The sequence below is a fragment of the Rattus norvegicus genome, chromosome 6 (genome assembly GCF_036323735.1).
Source record: "Rattus norvegicus strain BN/NHsdMcwi chromosome 6, GRCr8, whole genome shotgun sequence".
NCBI lineage: Eukaryota > Metazoa > Chordata > Mammalia > Rodentia > Muridae > Rattus > Rattus norvegicus.
Window position 1 is genome coordinate 84,593,565 of NC_086024.1, and position 18,623 is coordinate 84,612,187.

General features: G+C 36.7%; 1 pseudogene; it reads left to right on the forward strand.

Annotated features, from left to right (window-relative positions):
* Nucleotides 1-251: 251 nt before the first annotated feature.
* On the forward strand, nucleotides 252-1,072 carry Apoo-ps1 (apolipoprotein O, pseudogene 1; annotated as a pseudogene).
* Nucleotides 1,073-18,623: the final 17,551 nt, after the last annotated feature.

Here is an 18,623-nt window from a genome sequence, read left to right on the forward strand (position 1 = left end):
ACTCCTGTGAATTTGTATACTTTTATCCATCCATCTGCTAATATCTATGCATTGATCATATCGCAACACTCTCCCTAAATCCTGGTAACTATTGTGCATCCAGATCGATAAAAGTTCTCTAAAGCAAAAACATAATATAAAATCATTTCAGTTCATCAATGTAAGGACTTAATGTTTATCCTGTGTTACCTAAAATACCAACTAAATTAAAAAAAAAAGGGGACCCTCCCCGAGCTGCGGTTGCCAGCGACATGTTCAAGGTGATTCAGAGATCTGTGGGGCCAGCCAGCCTGAGCCTGCTCACCTTCAGAGTCTATGCAGCACCCAAAAGGACTCGCCTCACAAAAGTTACATGAGATCGATGAGCTCTCACTCTACTCAGTTCCTGAGGGTCAATTAAATATGTGGAGGAGCCGAGGACTCACTTGAAGAAAACATCTCAGAACTCCGACATCATTGTGAGCCATATACAAGTTTGTGTCTGGAAATATACTCCCATACTAAGCTCAGCGTGGAACACTTTGTCCAGTGGGGAGTAGACAATTATAACTATCTTCAAAATGCGCCTCCTGGATTTTACCCAAGACTCGGTGTTATTGGTTTTGCTGGTTTTGTTGGACTCCTTTTTGCTAGAGGTTCAAAAATAAAGAAGGTGGTGTATCCTCCTTTCTTCATGGGATTAGGTGCCTCTGTCTATTACCCTCAACAAGCCATCACCATTGCCCAGATCACTGGGGAGAAGTTATATGATTGGGATTACGAGGGTACATAGTTGTAGAAAATTTGTGGAAGCAAAATTTTCAGAAGCCAGGAACTGTGAAGAATTCACGTGGAAATAAATAGAAAACTCTACGCTCTGCCCATTATAATCAGTTATAGGTAAAAATTGGAAACTCCAGACAGCAACTCAGTATTTCTACAGAAAAATGGCAGAATCAGTATTGGATATAGCAAACTGTGTTTCATCAGGAAAAACATTAAGCCTTTTTGCCGGTTTGGGTGATGCCATATTACAGGCCAACTAATCTGCAATCTTTCACATGGAAATAATGTACAAGCCTTAGAGCTCCTCGTTCTTTTTTTTTTTTTTTTTTTAACTTGAGTATTTATTTACATTTCGAGTGTTATTCCCTTTCCCGGTTTCCGGGCAAACATCCCCCTCCCCCCTCCCCTTCCTTATGGGTGTTCCCCTCCCCATCCTCCCCCCATTGCCGCCCTCCCCCCAACAATCACGTTCAGTCTTAGCAGGACCCAGGGCTTCCCCTTACACTGATGATCTTACTAGGATATTCATTGCTACCTATGAGGTCAGAGTCCAGGGTCAGTCCATGTATAGTCTTTAGGTGGTGGCTTAGTCCCTGGTAGCTCTGGTTGCTTGGCATTGTTGTTCATATGGGGTCTCGAGCCCCTTCAAGCTCTTCCAGTTCTTTCTCTAATTCCTTCAACGGGGGTCCTGTTCTCAGTTCAGTGGTTTGCTGCTGGCATTTGACTCTGTATTTGTTGTATTCACCTCGTTCTTATATCACTATTTATGTACATAATTAAAGTTCAGATTCCAACAAAATAAAAGTGTCAATGTGTTTTCATTTATTGGAATACAGTGTTCCAAATTCAGTAACATGCTCTCCTGCATAATTTTATGTCAACTTGACCCAAACAGAAGATATCTGAAAGGAGCAAACTGCAATCTAGAAAATGCTTCCTAACATCCTGTCATAAGGCATTTTCTTACATAGTACATGAATGAGAAGGGTATAGGTGGTGCCATCCCTGTGTGCCTGGCCCTGGGTTCTATAAGAAAGTAGGCCAAGCATGCCCTTTGGAGTAAGCCAGTAAGCAGCATCCCTCCAAGGCTTTTGTGTCAGCTCCTGCCTCCAAGTTCCCACCTGTTTGACTTCCTGACCTGACTTCCTTTGATGATAACAAGTGGTATGGAAGAGTAAGCCAAATAAATTTTTTTTCAAGTTAATTTTGGTCATGGTGTTTCGTGACAACAATAGAAACCCTAATTAAGACATGTGGAAAGAAAACATATTTGTCTCCAGTGGTTCTGAAGTCTGAGATGTCTAAAGCCACAGTGCTACCATCTGCTGAGGGCTTTTGTGCTGCAGGATGATTATCAGGGGACAGCCCATGGGAGAAAGCCTGTGAATGAAGTTAGTGACAGTGAATACAAAAGAGTACAGTGGGTGAAAGAGAAGCATTTAGAAAAACAAAAACAACAGCAACAACAAAAACAACAAAGAAACCAAATTGCTGGCATACTGACCTAAACCCGTGGATGAGAATAGCTCCTACTAGTTTCTACATGAAGGTTACATTTCCCATTACTCTTCCACTTGAAAATACATTTCCATGAAGTTTTTCTTGTTGTTATTGTTTGTGTCTTTTGTTGTTTCTTCCCTCCCCCCTCTTTTCCGGCACTTAGCTTCTTGTCTCCCCTTCAATAATGTGCCCTTCATTTTGGAGAGTATGATGTTCTAAATAAGTACGGCTCACCTCCATAGGCTCATACGTTTGAATAGCTGATCTCCAGTTATTTAGAAATGTTTAGGAAGGATTAGAAAATGTGGCCTTTCTGGAGGATGTGTGTCGGTTCTCTCTGTTTCTCTGTCTATGTCTCTCACTCTTTCTATTTGCGCTCGCTCTCTCTCTCTCTCTCTCTCTCTCTCTCTCTCTCTCTCTCTCCCTATCTCTCTCTCCTTCTGAGAAACAAGATGGAATCTATCAGCTACTGCTCCAGTATTGTGCCTACCTGCCTGCCTGCAGTCAAGATCCCCGTTATGATGGACATTTCCACAAATTTTAAATCAGATATTTGAACCAAAATATTTGAGAAGGATAAAACAATATAAATTGGGTAAATTATTACCTTTAAGTTCGTGTTATTATTCGGTAATAGTCTAACATATAAAATTAGAAAGGTAAACAGATATGAACTAAAATAAAAACTAACACTTATTAATGTGAATTTGGCAAACAAAAATCATAGGCATTACATTCAAATATTTATAGTTCAATGTTAACAAACTTCTTTGTATAAATTTTTAAAATTTGTATTATTACTTCATAGAAGTATTTAAATTTCAGGAAAAATGGATTGTGTACCAATTCTTTAAATAATAATACTAGAATATTTTATGATATCACTCATTTTTAAATAACACCAAGAACAAATCTATTTGAAAATTACTGTTCACAGCAAGTGTTAACATCTTTCCCACTTCAAACTCAACATAGTAACAGCCTTTTTGTTAGGAAATATTTTTCAATTAAATTAAGCAGATTTTTTAAATTTACTTTTTATTTGTTTTTACTCTCCAGATTTTACTCCCCTCCTGTTCTATCACACCAAAGTGTTCTACATCCCATATCCCCCCCTTGCCGTGTCTCCACAAGAATGTTCCCACCCCACCCACCCACAAGATCTCTAAATTCCAGTCTCTTGAGGGTTAGGTACATCTTCTCTAACTGAACCCAGACCCGGGAGTCCTCTGCCCTACATGTGTTGGAGACTTCACATCAATGGGTTTATGCTACCTGGTTGGTGATCCAGTGTTTGAGAGATGTCTGGAGTCCAGGTTAATTGAGACTGCTGGTCCTCCTAGAAGGTTGCCCTCCTCCTCAGGTTCCTCCAGCTTTTCTCTAATTCAATCAGAGGGGTCAGCAGCTTCTGTTTATGCTCCCTTCTCTCCCACCCCATCCTTTTTTCCTCCCCTGTCCCTCCATCCTGCCCCCTTGTAGTTGCTTTCTCCTCCCTCCTAAGTGGGACTGAGTTGTCCTCACTTGCTTGGTCCCTTCAGCTTGTTGACCTTTCATAGTTCTGAGGACTGTATCTTTGGTATCCTGTGCCTTTTTCCCCCCATTTGGCTAATGCCCACTTATTAGTGAGAACATACCACACATGTCATTTTGGATCGAAGTTATCTCACACAGAATGTTATTTTCTATTGCCATCCACATGCCTACTAAACTCAGCTATCCTCATTTTTAATAGCTGAGTAGTGGTCCATTGTGAAAACGAACCACATTTTCTAAAACACAGCTGATCTTAAAAGGCACAATGAATGATGCCATAAGTCATTATGATTGAGAATGTTTTTCATAAGTCTTATATCTTTTCATAAGTCTTATATAAGTCTTTTCATAAGTCTTATAAGAGAAAATATGATCAATTGCAGTTACTTTCATAAATACTAGTATTATTAAATACTAACAATGAATATCTAAACATAGTTAAATTGTTAATATTACACAACATACTAATAATTGATTCCTAATAATAATAAAGCAATTATTATGACAAAGATACATGCTCCACTGTGTTCATAGCAGCTTTATTTATAATAGCCAGAAGCTGGAAAGAACCCAGATGCCCTGCAATAGAAGAATGGATACAGAAAATGTGGTACATCTACACAATGAAGTACTACTCAGCTTCAAAAACAATGACTTATGAAATTCATAGACAAATGAATGGAACTAGAAAATATCATTTTGAGTAAGGTAACCCAGTCACAGAAAAACACACATGGTATGCACACACTGATATGTGGGTATTACCCCAAAAGCTCAAATTACCCAAGATGCACAGACCACATGAAACTCAAGAACGATGACCAAAATGTGCATGCTTCACTCCTTTTTTGAAAGGGGAATAAAAATATCCATAGGAGAGGATATGGAGGCAAAGTTTAGAGCAGAGACTGAAGGAATGACCATTATGAGCCTGCCCCACATGTGGCCCATACATATACAGCCATCCAAAGTAGATAAGATGGATGAAGCTAAGAAGTGCATGTTCACAGGAACTGTATATAGATCACTCCGTAGAGACACAGCCAGGATATGTAAAATAAAGAGGCGAATGCCAGCATCAAACCACTGAACTGAGAACAAGACCCTGGTTGGAGGAATTAGAGACTGAAAGAGCTGATGGGGCTTGCAACCCCATAAGAACAACAATGCCAACTAACCAGAGCTTCCAGGGACTAAACCACTACTCAAAGACTACACATGGACTGACCCATGGCTCCAATTGCATATGTAGCAAAGAATGGCCTTTCTAGGCACCAATGGAAGGACAAGCCCTTGGTTGTGCCAAGGGTGGACTCCCAGTGTATGAGATCCTCAGGGTGGAGGGTGGTAATGGGCAGTGGATGGGGAGGGGAACACCTTATAGAAGGGGAGGAGGAGGGGTTAGGGGGCTGATGGACAGGAAATCGAGAAAGGGAATAACAATTGAAATGTAAATAAGAAATACCCAACTTAAAAAAATGGGAAAATAATAAATAAAAATAAAATAATTATTGATACTCATCTATAAGCAAAATGGAGAAAATTGTTCATAGAAAAGTAAAAACTAATATTTTTAAAAATAAGTCTATCATTAACATTTTTGGAGTACATCTTAGGAATCAAATATTTAGTAATTTCTACATTTTTTCCATGTGGAGAGGTTTAATGAGAGATGAGTAGCAGAGGGGATAAGTAAAGGAGGCCGGCTATGGGCACGTGGAAGGCTGGGGAATGGGGAGAGAATGGACAGGGACAAGGAAGGCAAGAGAAGAGGAAGATCCAGAGAGAGCAAGAGCTTATTTCTACATTTTAATTCAGGGAATTTCCCTCTACTTCATGGAAATTTTGAATAATATATGTTCTTTAAACATTTAAGGGGTTGGGGATTTAGCTCAGTGGTAGAGCGCTTGCCTAGGAAGCGCAAGGCCCTGGGTTCGGTCCCCAGCTCCGAAAAAAAAAAAAAAAAGAACAAAAAAAAAAACATTTAAGAGAATATATTGACCCATTCTGTTATCTATTTCTTATAATTCTCATCAACTAACAATATTTATAATAAATAGTCTGATCAATACCAAAATTTCCAATCATGCTTTTATGAATGACAAGTCTAATTATTTTTTAATATTTTCAGTATTTTATTATAAAAATTTCACAAATAGAAAATAATAAATCTTAAATCTAGTCTGTCCTCAAATGTGTGTATATATACATATATATATATACATATACATATATATTCCAGTGAAATCTGTATAATTAAAACTAGCCAATATGAAGCTGCAGAGCTTCATATTAGAATTTAACTTTTTTTTTTTAAATTCTAATTCAGAACTTAGCCATCACATAAAAAATAAACAAGTCCATGTCAAAGTGCAGGCAAGCAATTTACTTTTAATGTTATTTCATGACTACAGTGCCCATTATCTTCCTATTACATAGAAATACACCAAATATAACTTTTAGAAAATTATATTGTAAAATTTCCACTGATAATCTTTAGGATAAAATTGAAATGACATAGTTCCTGACATCAGCGAGCAGTGCTTTCTCATTAGATATTTATAGGTAGTATGGATACATTACTGCCTTAATTTCCACTTACTTATTATAGGTACCTTCTCTACACTTTAATAATTGTCATTTGAATAACTACAGGCTTCCCAAAAATGAGCAAGGAGGGTATATTTGGGACTACTGAGAGGGAGAAGAAAATGATGTGATTATACTATCTTTGTGTCAGGTTTTCAGTATAACTATCACAGAAGATAAACGAGTGATTAAATGCCTCCTGTCTGACTCACATCAGTGTAAAAAACTGAGGAGGTATTGCTCTCTACACCTGTAGGGCACAATGGAAGAGTAAGTTCTCACATTTTAGAAGAGTTTTCTTGTACTCTCATGTTTCAATTATACATTAATAAATGTGATAGATATGTTGTGTGTCACTTCATGGCATCTAGGAAAGTGACTTGGAACCAAGAAAAGTTCTATACCAGTCCAGTATGATGAACAAATGAATTATCAGGGATTGCTTAAAGAAATATAGGATAATCAGGAAACTGCATAATCAGAGAGTCAGACCTCAGCGTTGGTGACAACTGACAGAACTTGCACAATTGTTGCAGTAAAATTAAAATATGCTTTCTTTTACCTCACACTAGTGACAGAACCATGGGACCTCAGGGCATCTGTTTGACATTTTCATCTCAGACAGCAAAGCACCCCACCTGCTTTGCTCCATCCCTTATTACACTGCAGATGGCTACTCTGTGAGTCTGGCAACAATCTCTCTACCTGTCTAGTTCCCAAGGATGGTTGCCACCATGCCAAACATACACACCCCAATTTTGTGGTGCCCCAGTGTCTCTAGCCTACACACACTCTCTTGAATTCAATTAAATCGCCACATGGAAGAACACACACACACACAATAACCTCTGATCCAATTGATAAGATATAATTACCCATCTAGATAACATACAGTGTGCTCATCTAGATACACAAAATCCTATATGCATCCCTTAAGAATATTCATTAAAGGGGTTGGGGATTTAGCTCAGTGGTAGAGCGCTTGCCTAGGAAGCGCAAGGCCCTGGGTTCGGTCCCCAGCTCTGAAAAAAAGAACCAAAAAAAAAAAGAATATTCATTAAAAACCTATAAATGTGCAAGAGGAATCTTTTTTTCATCTTTATTAAATTGAGTATTTCTTATTTACATTTCGATTGTTATTCCCCTTTCCCGTTTCCAGGCCAACTTCCCCCTAGCCCCTCCCCCTCCCCTTCTCTATGGGTGTTCCCCTCACCATCTTCCCCCCATTACCGCCCTCCCCCCAACAATCACATTCACTGGGGGTTCAGTCTTGGCAGGACCAAGGGCTTCCCTTTCCACTGGTGCTCTTACTAGGCTGTTCATTGCTACCTATAAAGTTGGAGCCCAGGGTCAGTCCATGTATAGCCTTAGGGTAGTGGCTTAGTCCCTGGAAGCTCTGGTTGGTTGGCATTGTTGTTCATATGGGGTCTCAAGCCCCTTCAAGCTCTTTCAGTCCTTTCTCTGATTCCTTAACCGGGGGTCCCAGTTTTTAATAGGGTTATTTGTCTCCCTGCGGTCTAACTTCTTGAATTCTTTGTATATTTTGGATATAAGCCCTCTATCTGTTGTAGGATTGGTAAAGATCTGTTCCCAATCTGTTGGTTGCCCTTTTGTCCTAACAACAGTGTCCTTTGCCTTACAGAAGCTTTGCAGTTTTATGAGATCCCATTTGTCGACTCTTGATCTTAGAGCATAAGCCATTGGTGTTTTGTTCAGGAAATTTTCTCCAGTGTTCGAGATGCTTCCCCCATTTTTCTTTTATTAGTTTGAGTTTATCTGGTTTGATGTGGAGGTCCTTGATTCACTTGGACTTAAGCTTTGTATAGGGTGATAAGCATGGATTGATCTGCATTCTTCTACATGCTGACCTCCAGTTGAACCAGCACCATTTGCTGAAAATGCTATCTCATCTGCCTCTATGTTCTCTTGGCTGCTGTTCCTATATATATGAGGACATCATGAATTTTGCAGGCAAAATGAATATAATTAGAAAATATCATCCAGATTGAGCTAATTGAGACCAAAAAAGGTATGAATGATATTACTCATTAATAAGTGGATAATAGCCAAAATGTTCAGAATACCTATGATACAACTCACAGACTGCAGAAAGCTTAAAATGAGTACCTGAAACCTGCTTACAAGGGGAACAAAATAGTCATGGGGGGCAGAGGAAGGGAGGAAACTTGGTGGGAGAGGGAATGGAGAGGTGGAAAAAGAGACCAGAACAGATATGGGAAGAGACAAAAGGGACACCCAGAGGCCCAGAAGAATGAACAAGATTTGTAGCAGTGGGGGTTAGGGGGTAAGGAGAACCTCTAGAAAGTCTGAGAGACTTGAATTATGGGACACAACCAGAAACCAATGGGAATGACATTAGCCAAAATGCCCAACAGTGTGGAAATAGAACCTGAAGAAACCACCTCCAGTAGATACACATGGTCCCCAGTTGAAGGAAAAGGTCGTGTACACATCCTCAAACTTTTCACCCAGAATCATTCCTGTCTAATGGATGGAAAGGCAGAGACAAAAATGGAATAGAGACTAAAAGAAAGGCCATTCAGTGACCAACCAAACTTGGGATCTATCCTATGTATGTAGACCAAATCCTGAAACTTGCTGATGCCATATTGTCTGTGCAGACAGGAGAGAGACTCTACCAGCAGCTGACTGCAGCAAATGCGAATACTTACAGCCAACCACTGGACTGAGGTCGGGTACCAATGTGGAAGAGATAAGGGGAAGGACTGAAGGAGATGAAGAGGATGGCATCCATAGGAAGAACAACGGTGTCAACTAATAGGGACGTCAGAATTCTCAGAGACCAATGAACGTACATGTGATGCCTTTTCTGGCCTCAGTGGGGGATCGGGAAGATGACAATATTTGGAATGTAAATAACTAAAGTAATTTAATAAAAAGAAGAAATTGTCAAGAACCAATAATAAAAAAGTGATCCAAAAGGTCAATAGGTTTCAGAATTTTAAAATTAATTTTCAAATTTAAACTTCCAAGTTAAAAAAAAATACACAGTACAACAGAAGCCTTCCAAATGCAGGCTGTGAAAGAAGGCAGATTCTGAACCATAAAATACACAACAAAAACAATAGTTCAAAAATTGTACCATACCCACAAGCAATAGCATTGTAAAGATATGAACTGTGGACTTATTAATGTTAGTATTCAGTAGAGAGCTATGTTTTTCTTCTCAATATTTGCAGTAAGAACTTAAGAGAAGTTTTTAGTACCTTGAATTATTTTTTTCTATTTATTTATTTATTTTACACTCCAGATTTTATTCCTCTCCCAGTCCGTCCACTCCCTGAGGGTTCCACATTCCATACCTTCTCCTCTCTGCCCCCTGCCCCCACACTCCTCCATTCTCATCCCTGCATTTCTTTCAGGAAGGTCAGACCTTTGACTGTGGGATAGCCACCCGTCTCTCAAATTGATGCTCAAATTTCTTTTTTCTGGTGGAGGTGGGTTCAGTAAGATCTCTCTCCCTGCTGTAGGCCCTTTTATCTAGGGTCTCCCCCCCTTTGAGTCCTGAGTGTGTTGAATTATATATATATATATATATATATATATATATATATATTAATATATATTATTATTTTGAAAAATATATATATATATTTCACCAAATAGTTCCAGCATTACAGTTGAATTCTGTTTTCTGCAAAGTTCTAGGACTATAACTCAATGAAATCAATTATACTCTAGGGTTCAAGTTGTTATTTTGGTACACTGTATATACACAGGATGTTTCCTGTGGCCCTCCTCATTTCTGTCAAAGGCCCCCACAAAATGACCCATTATGTTCATACTTTAAGTAATGTTTTATTCACAGCCATCCACATAATCTTTAAAATGGTTCATCGTGTTCCCATATTGGCACACTTTTCTTTAAAGTCCTCACTGGGATTGCCTTTAAATGTTTCCATCATGAATATACAGGCTCAAAGTTTGACTTGAGCAAAACTGGCCTCAAAGAGTGTTGCTGCTCTGTCCACTTAAATTGTAGGCTTAAATTGTAGTAACAATTGTTTACCCAGTCACCAAGTTCTATCATCATGCTTTGTGCTACTCTAGCAAACTATTACATTTTAGTAGTTTGAAGACCTTATGTTCAAGGTACAAGCCTCTGATTAGTGCTTTTTAGCTGTGCCTCGCATGGCAATGGTGAAGCCCACAACTTCTCCTCTCACAAGGAAGAATAGCAGCAGGGGCATGTAACAAAATTCCACATTAATATTAATTTATTATGTGATTTATCTTATTAAGGAGATACAACCATCTGGACTTAACTCCCACTTAAAGGTGCTATTTTTTTCTAAGATTTGACTTATTTTCTTTTAACAGTGTGTATGTGTGTACACCTGAGTGTACTTACTTAGTGAGACAAAATCGGTTACCTGAACTTCTGGACTTGAAGTTTACTGATGGTAGTTGTGAGCCTTCTGATGTGTGTCCTAGTAAATAAATTCTGTCCTCCACAAAAGCAATAGACATTCTTACCCACAGAGTCAACTTTCTAGATTCAAGGAACCACCTCTTAATCTCCTCTTATTGAAACCCTCAAATACTGAAGCAGGAGTATTTGTAATGTAGAAAATTCTGGATCACACCAATTCAGCATTTCAAAGATCCTAATTCAAACTTTTCACAAGTCAAACTTCAAAATAAAATTCTGACAATTTGTCTGACTACAATTCCCATTGAAAGTTCATTGAATTTTTAGCTGTCGTTAGACATTTGTTCCTCATGATTTTCTCTGCCTGATATGAATTATCCAGGCTCCATATTGAGTTGAGGCTACAGTCCTCATCTTGAGACTCTCCACTGTTTAGTTTTGTGTGTAAACCACATAGCCATGAAAGTCGTGAGGTGAATATATCACTAGAGTCTGGTCACCATTCTCATGATCTTTAGGAAGTACTGATAGCATTCGGTTCCAAAGATATGAACTGTAGTTGGAGAAACACATATTTCTCAGAAAGAAAAAGTCACTAAAGCTACCTCACATTTAGAATCAAATAGAATATCTGAACAAAGGACTTTAATGTAAAGAAAAACTAAAACAAACCAAAAAGTCAAACATGTAACCTATTAAGAGAATAAAATAAATAATGTAATAGAAAAAAGATCAGTTGGCTTTAAAACTTATGAAAAAATTTTCAATGGTGCCTTCATCTTTCATTGTACTCAAAATAGAAATAAAGTAAAAACTCAGTGATAAGTTCATAAATCAAAATAAATGAGAAGGAAAAACATGAATAGAATTACAGTGTAGGTTTCAAAGTATTCTAAATTGTCATTGGAATAGACTTATATAGATCTGCTTGAACTTAATGCAGAACAATGTCCAAAAATAAACATGGAAAATAGAAATTAACACAATAGTAGATTAAAAGAAAAAAGGAAGGAACAATGAATGTGCTGAACATGTGAGAAGAATCAAAGACATGGTGACTGTTACTCTAGAAAACTCAGATTAAAACATAAAAGTATTTCAAACTATGTTGTAAGAAGTGTTTGATTTTATGAAGAGAACGAGGGATGTTTCAAATGAGATAACAAACTAAAAATTAAGGAAATTTCATGAAGGAAAAACAATTCATATAATTTTTATCTGTAAAATATCAGGCATAATGTAAAAAAACATACATTACTTTTTTATTATTGGCTATTTTTATTTACATTTCAAATGTAATTCCATTTCCCAGTACCTGTCCATAAGCCCCCTATCCCATCTCCCTCCCTTTCTTCTATAAAGGTTCTCCCCTCACAGACCACCTTCTTGACCACCTTCTTCCCACCCACCAACATTCCCCTATTCTGCGTGGTTCAGCCTTGGAAGAAACAAGAGCCTCTCCTTCCATTGGTGCCCAACAAGGCCATGCTCTGCTACAAATGCAGCTGGAGCCACGGGTCAGTCAATGTATAGTCTTTGGGTAGTGGTTTAGTCCCCAGGAGCCCTGGTTGGTTGACATTCTTGTTCTTATGGGGTTGCAAGCCCTTTCAGCTCTTTCAATCCTTTGTCTAATTCCTCCAATGGGATCCTGTTTTCAGTTCAGTGTTTGTTGCTAGCATTCGCCTCTGTATTTGACATGCTCTCGCTGTGCCTCTCAGGAGACATCTATATCTGGCTCCTGTGAGCATGCACTTTGCTTCATCAATCTTATCTAGTTTTGGTGGCTGTATATATATGGGCTATATACCTATGTGGGGTAGACTCTGAAAGGCCGTTCCTTCTGCCTCTGCTCCAAACTTTGTGTCCATATCCCCTCCTATGAATACATTTGCTCCCCATTTTAAGAAGGAGTGAGGCATCCATACTTTGGTCTTCCTTCTTCCTGAGCTTCATGTGGTCTGTGGTTTGTATCTTGGGTAATTCGAGCTTTTGTTCTAATATCCATTTATCAAGGAGTGCATACCATGTGTGTTTTCTGTGACTGGGTTACCTCACTCAGGATCATATATTCTACCTCGATCCATTTGCTGAAATTACTTTTAACTGGAGGAAAATTCAGGTAAATATAAGAAATTCTATTAGAGAAAATAGTTTTTTGGCTAGTCTATTTATTTGGTTTTAACTATAATAATGAAGGAATGCAAAAACCCCCAAGCAAGATCAAACAGAAAATCAATGACATGATATAATTTTAATGTTAATAGATGACATAGGTCTTTAGAAATCCTACTGACCAGATATTGAGATTACATAAAATATTCAATTCACAACTTCACAACTGTATATGCATATATAGATATACCTATATATATGCAAAAATATATATTTGACAGCAGTACATCAAGTTTTCATTAAATTGATGGAAAAAACAAACAAGTATAAATACACATGTAAACTGCTCTTAGACAAATTTATTTTTGGTAGGGAGATGATTCAGTCCATAAGCTGTTTGACACATATATAGGGAGATCTGTTTACTCCTCAGCACCTATATAAATTATTTGATGTAGGTGCATACATCTAGAACTACATTGCTCCTGAGTGAGAGATCAAGAAGGGAGGATTCTTCAAGGTCATTGACCAGCCATCTTGACTGAATCAATGAGCTCCAAGCTCAGTGAAAAACTTTCTTTAACTGTAAATATGGAAGTTGAAAGGAAAGACACAAACGTAGACCTTTGACCACACACATGTATACCCCAATACATACAAACATCTATACTAATAAACAATTGTACCAGGCATAAACACACACACACACACACACACACACACACACACACACACACACACACACACACTCACACACACACATCATATAAATTAAAATATTTTTCAATAATATAAACCTCATTTAACATTATTTGTGCCAGGTGGGAGAAAAGTCCAAAAACAGAAAATTCAGTGATAAAAATATTAGACTGTCAATCTGTATGTGTTTTCCTCATAACTTATAAAGAAATATGATTTATATTAGAGGAAGAGTATAAACATTATCAGCATAAAATAACAAACTAATCCACACAGATAAATAATAGGCTAATAAGGTGTCTGTTGTGAAGAGACAATAAATGAAGTGGGTGCTGTTGATACTTTATCACAAAATTAATTAATTTTTTGATTGATTTCAAGGTCTTCTGCAGCTCTAGTTGACTTAATACTGACTACACAGTTCAGACTGGTCAGAAATTTCTGATTTTCCTGCTTCCACTCTCTAAGTACTGGAATTACATGAAGGCATCTCACTTGGTTTTCACGGTATAGAGAGCAAACCTAGATTTTCATATACTCTTGGAAAGCATTGTACTAACTGATTAATACATTTGCAGCCGTCCTGTAGACTGTAAGTAGACATGTTCCAAATACAAACATGTAATGTATGCTTACAAAAAATCAGTCTTTATTTTTCTTTCTTATCAACAAAATGATTTTAAAATAATATTTATTGATTAAAGAAATAGGTATCAGAAAGTAAGATATTTCTTTTGATTTATTTTAACAAATTTGATTTATTTTAAAATAATTTCTAAGAATGCTTACCAAAAATTCTCTTAAACTTTTCATATGGAAATGTTAAAGCTTGACGTATAGTCTTCTAAATGCATGCGTTTGTGAGTTTCATGGATGCTTTTCAAAAGACACTGAGAAAAAGAGGTTTTCATTCTCTTTAAACTCTGTCAAGACAAGGAGCACAACATTAATCAGTATCCTGGAAGTTCTTAAAGATTTTTTTCTAGGAGGAATGAGAGGAAATCAGAGTAACCCATTTAGACAAGAGAAATGAAATTAGTGTGTATCCTAGAACAAAGAAAATAGCTTTGTGGCTGGTCTATTTATATAGTTTAAACTATAATAATGAATGAATGCAAAAACCCCTAAGCGTGATCAAACAGAAAATCAATGACATGATATAATTTTAATGTAGTAGATGACATAGGTCTTTAGAAATTCTACTGACCATATATGAGGTGGTATGGGCTAATTGCTCTGAAGTTTGAGATAAAATCTTTCCCAAGAACAAAGTGATAACACTTGTTTACTAATATAATAAAGAAAATATCTCCTTCATCTAGTCAGTTATAAGGAAGGAAAACCTGCTTAAGAAAAAAGCGTGTAATACACACTCAATATAGATATACCACTTGGAATTTTCCACTTCACACCCCTGGTACTTGGTGTGAAAGCCAGTTGATTCTGTAGAATTCAGCTTTCCCTTGGGACAGCAAGAAAGTAAGTTCTTCACTTTTTCTCTTTTTCTTTTAATTGGATAGTTTCAAATGTTATCCCCTTTCCCACGTTTCTGTCCATAAACCCTCTATCCCATCCATCTCCCCCTTCTTTTATAAAGGTGTTCCCCACCCATCTATCCACCCCTTCCCGCCTCCCTTCTCTGGCATTCTCCTAGACTGGATGACCTAGCTTTGGCAGTACAAAGGCCTTCTCCCATTTGTTTCCAACAAGGCCATCCTCTGCTATGTATCCGACAGCTAGAAGTCCATGAAAGACAGTTTGTAGCTCCTCATTGAGTCAGTGCAATGGCTCATGGGGAAACAGTCTTATTTCTGATTCAAAACTAAATTTAACAAGTTGTATATGATAAATACAATTATATAGAACTTGAAATCCTTAGATATAAAAACCTCAAATGTGAGAACATAAGAACCTTAAATAAAATGTATTTTATAGTATAAAGAGCAATTTGATGAAAAAGTAATATAAACAAATAAATATAAATGTTAATATTCACGTTTGTCAAAAACTGTAGAACAATAAAGATACCGATTTCAGAATGCATTGCTTACACAAAAATTCAATCCACATAACGTATGAACTCTACATACAAACACGTACACACACAAATATACACATTCACATACAAGAAGATATACTTTAGCCAGGTTTCAAGAGACATTTAAAAAGGGATTATTTTCATAAGTATGATCATGTTTAGGAAACAAATCAAGACATATCCAGTCCCCAAAACAATTGCCATCACTATTTGTTACCAAATTTGGTCCTGGAAACATGACAAAACAATGTGAGTTTAGGAATCATGCCCTGAAAACACTTGTAGCAGGTCATACTTTACTGCAGCAAAATGATCAGATTTGTGAAGGTCAGTGGCAATATTTGGGGCAGTGGAGTTAGTCAGTGAATGCTTGCACAGACTACTATTCAGAAAAAACAAAACAGAACAAAACATCAGTAATTGTTATTTTCAAATCTACCTGGAAATATGTATGTGCATTCACCTATGGAAAAAATAGCACTTGTTCAAGAAATAATTTTATTTAAGAAGATATATATATATATATATATACATACAAATAGATAGATATATCCATTAAAGTGCTATAAAATATTCAAGAAGTCTATTGATATCAAAATGATTATTTATAGTAAGTTTTTGATGTATATATATACATACATATATATATATATATTTGTGGTTTGATAACTTTTCAAAAATGAACTGATTTTCCATGCAGAAGGAAAAATTAATCACCTGTTTCTACAGAGAATGTTAAGGAAACAAACTCTAAAGTTGCAAAATTACTTTAAAATGCAAATTACAAGCTCATCTAGGGCAATACTAGTAAGACCAAAGCATCTTTAAATCTGCCTTCATCTTTGTTTTTCTAAAGCTTTTATTTAGTGCCTATTCAGTTTTATTTTGACTTATACATAACACACACACTCACACACACACACACTCACACACACACACACACACACACGTTGCAATTATTCAGGATGGAAGGAGAGTAACAAAAATCTTGGTAGTAAAATTAATATACCGTGTGTGTGTGTGTGTGTGTGTGTGTGTGTGTATGTGTGTGTGTGTGTTGTTATACTCTTAGTATCAGACACATTTCCGGTTTAATTTCTTGCATTTTTCTGCTATGAATACTTATTCACCTTTATCATTATTTTTGATCTTTATCTTTTTCTGCCCCTGTCCCCTAACAGGAGTGGATGAAGAACTAGAGTCTAAGGATGTTTTCGATATGACCTTGTCTTTAAACATAATCTGTTATTTGTGAGCGTGGCCACCTTCTTACTTTAGGATACTTTTTTCCCATTAATATTAATGGTTAAGAAGAATACCATGTACTCTGAAATTCCAAATGTGATTCCAACATAATATCTCCCTGGTGAAGTCAGGCAGAGCTGGAGGCAACTGGCTAATGTTAAGCATGGCATAACTCACTTATGTGCAGAAGGCAGAGGAGATGTGAGCATTGTTTCTAAAAAGACACCTTCATTTGATTAATCGTTCTCTTCTGTTTTGCATCCTATGTTTCTTGAGAAATGTACAGGGATCTTTTATGTATTGTAGCATTGCAAATGTATGTATACTGATAATTCCAGGTTTGCCCACTGCTCTCTAGACCAATGCAGGGCTGGTTCTTTGTTCTCTCATGTCAACACTGCTCCTCCCTGGGCCAAGTTTTTGGAAACTTGCCCTTTTGTATTTAAGATTAAGAGGCTTACTGGCTTTTGTTTCTGTGGAGGTTGGTACTACAATCTTGCAAACCTATAAGGATTTTTTTCATGTTTTTTGATTCATAAAAAGTAGAAGAAGGAATAGAAAGAAATATAAATTCAAGAATTATATGGTTTGAATTTTTTCATCACATTCATTTGGTAAGTTCCAGAGTTTTCCAGGCTTTGCAGAGTAGAGAAATTCCCTGCAGTCAGTTTTATCCCCTTACATCTCTCTTGTTCTTTAGTGGAGAGGTAAATTCCCTGCACTGCTTTTTGCACTCTTTCTGGGTGGTTTGTTTTGTTTACGTGGTAAATTTATATCCATTTTTTCTTTACTTCACACTGTCTAGGAATTATACATCGTCTCTGGGCTGCAGAATGTGTTTGAGAATTTTGTTATTTTAGTTGTGATTTCTACTGATTTAAAAGCATCAAGAATTTGCTGATTATCTTCTCATTAATATTTAAAATTATATCCACAACCAAAGCAGAACTATCCAACATTATATATATATACATATATATATATAATATTTTCTTTGCCTCATAAAGTTAGTTAATGACAGGGATGGTATTTAATATGTAAACTACTATAATATTTTTCTAAACTTTTCCATTTTGCTCTAAGTAATGTAAAGTTTTAAACTTAAATTTTTGATCCTGAAGTTTCAGGTATATTACAGATATATTATTCAAATAAAATACAAGACTTATGGAGTTGAAAACCAAGTAATATTCATTTCTATTGCTCAAATTGACCAACTGAAGCCTAACACTGTAGTGTTCAGTTTATGAGAAAGGGTTCAGATAAAACTGCAGACAGATTTGTTAGCTGAAAACTCTAGTGAGAATCTGAGTACTTGCACTATACAATCCACACTGTGGAGAAGGATCCTTCAGCACAGTGATGGCAGCTTGTGGTGGCTTATGTTTATATTTAAAATGTTGATCTTTGTTTATGAATCAATATTTTTCGTGATTTTTTGTTTGGTTTTTGTTTGTTTTGAAACTTCTGTTCTTGGAAGATTTTGATACTTGGAATAATTGGCTTGGAAGAAGTAACGGAATAATTACTGTGACATGAGAGATGCTAAATTAAAATCATAGTAGAAGTTTCCTAAAGTGTATGGAAACAGGAAGGGAATCTAAACAAAGTCAACATATTATAAGGGAGATATTTCACCTTACGGCATGCAGTAAACTTACAATACCAGAAATGGGTTCAATCTTATTCAGTTGTTTACCTCTGAAGCCCAGTGGAACCCACAAACTA